The 1,860-nt window shown below is 45.5% G+C and overlaps 1 long non-coding RNA gene across 2 annotated transcripts; it reads right to left on the minus strand.

The window, feature by feature from the left end:
* Positions 1-523: 523 nt before the first annotated feature.
* LOC120825206 (uncharacterized) lies at positions 524-1,542 on the minus strand. 2 transcript variants are annotated; one of them, XR_005713088.2, is made up of 2 exons: positions 1,317-1,542; positions 524-1,040 (listed from the first exon to the last, which is right to left on the minus strand). It is a non-coding gene; the product is annotated as an uncharacterized LOC120825206 (long non-coding RNA). The 2 variants fall into 2 exon arrangements; XR_013450759.1 differs by having other exon boundaries at positions 524-1,045; positions 1,317-1,537.
* Between the last annotated feature and the right edge of the window lie 318 nt (positions 1,543-1,860).

Consider the following 1,860-nt stretch of genomic DNA (forward strand, 5'->3'; position numbering starts at 1 on the left):
TCAGCGCCATTTGGCTCAATGCAGTGATTGCATGAGGCCATTTGTGGTTTACGGTGTCCCAACAGTTTATATGCCCCCCCCCATCTTTCCTTCCCCCATTAACATCCAACTTTTGACAACGGCGCCATTTGGCTCAATGCAGTGATTGCATGAGGCCATTTGTGGTTGACGGTGTCCCAACAGTTTATATGCCCCCCCACCCATCTTTCCTTCACCCATTAACATCGGCGCCATTTGGCTTAATGCAGTGATTGCATGAGGCCATTTGTGGTTGACGGTGTCCCAACAGTTTATATGCCCCCCCCCCCCATCTTTCCTTCACCCATTAACATCCTACTTCTGACATCAATGCAGTGATTGTATGAGGCTATTTGTGATCGCTGAGTCCTGAGAGAGGAACTCGCCTCCCATGTCTACCGTCTGGCTCACTGGACACTTCCCATCACTTGTTGTACAGGTTGAGAGGCCAGAAACCATGGAAAGCTTTTAGAGATGTGTTTAAATAAAAAGTTAAAGATTGGTGGAAAGGTTCAGCTTGGATTTATACATACATGATTAATACAAACAGTCCTATAGACTTATTTATGTAAAAAACAAAAATACATGTTCACTAATGCACTCACGTTGTGCTCAAATAGCTACAGACAATTCAGTTTGATGTAACCATCGCTTGATGTTTTCCCAACCTAAGCTTAACATTAGTTCAATCTTAAATTCTCACTTCGACCCAAAGATCTCAAATTCCCCTACGGAGCCAAATGTGTGTGGGAAAAAAACAACGACGAGTCAGTCCAGCTGTGGTGCATTTATAGACTTGTATTCATAAATAAAGAAATTCGGTTAGTTCAAGTCCATCAGGTTCATCACACGAGGAAAGAAAAATATGGAAAAAAGTATATAATCCATTTTGAGGTCCATGGAAAGGCTTTTTGTCTCCTTGTCCTACCACATCTCCACAGGACTGGAAGGTTGGTCCGTTTGGTAGCTCCAAATGGTAATCCGTGCGCCTTCAGGTACCACTCGTGTCCTGGTTCAAAACCCTGACCTGAAGAAGGTCACAATAATAATTACCCTCCAAGACACTCACTCGTATTCACAATGCTCACATGGCTATCACAAACAAACAATCTCAATGCAAAAACATACCATCTATAGTTGCCCACAAACATGCTAATCGCTAAGCTAGCGAATGCTAGCCAAGAAGCGCTCGATCTGCTGACAAAGTGCTAAAACCACGCTAACCGCCAAGCTAGCAGGACATCAACAACCGCGCCAGCCGCTTCGTAACTGACACATACACGTACACACAGACTGACCGCTGAACGAGGAGTCCTGCGTGTTGCCCCAGCTGTCACTAGTGTCGTTACCTCCGACCCTCCTGCTGCGAAGCTAGTGTCGAAACATGAACCAGACAGTGCACGGCGAAGCAAACGTAAAGATGCTCGGCTCGTTCGCTGCTGATCACGTGATCAGTGACGTCCGAAGCTTCGGTCCGGCTCAGTGACGCAATCAGTGACGTCCGAAGCTTCGTTCCTGCGCACAGTCACGTGACCGCTTCGATTTGATTCAAATGGGCTGGAAACAGGGTTCGGGCTTGTTGGTTTGATACAGTCAAAGTCAGTGTTGTTGTTGTTGTTGTTGTAGCAAAGAGCACATTTACAATGGAACCTGTGGCAAAGAGAGGTCGCTCCGAGATGTGGGAGCACTTCAATTTGATTTCCTCTAACAAGGTTGGCAATAGGCAGGCAAAGTCTGTCATTTGTATTGTGTAATTATGGATGTTTATTTTTATTGTGGAGACCACCAGATATTTGGCTGAATCAAACATTCCACGGAGTGAAGAGCCGCTAAAATATTGGG

Source organism: Gasterosteus aculeatus, chromosome 9 (genome assembly GCF_964276395.1).
Source record: "Gasterosteus aculeatus chromosome 9, fGasAcu3.hap1.1, whole genome shotgun sequence".
Classification (NCBI taxonomy): Eukaryota; Metazoa; Chordata; class Actinopteri; order Perciformes; family Gasterosteidae; genus Gasterosteus; species Gasterosteus aculeatus.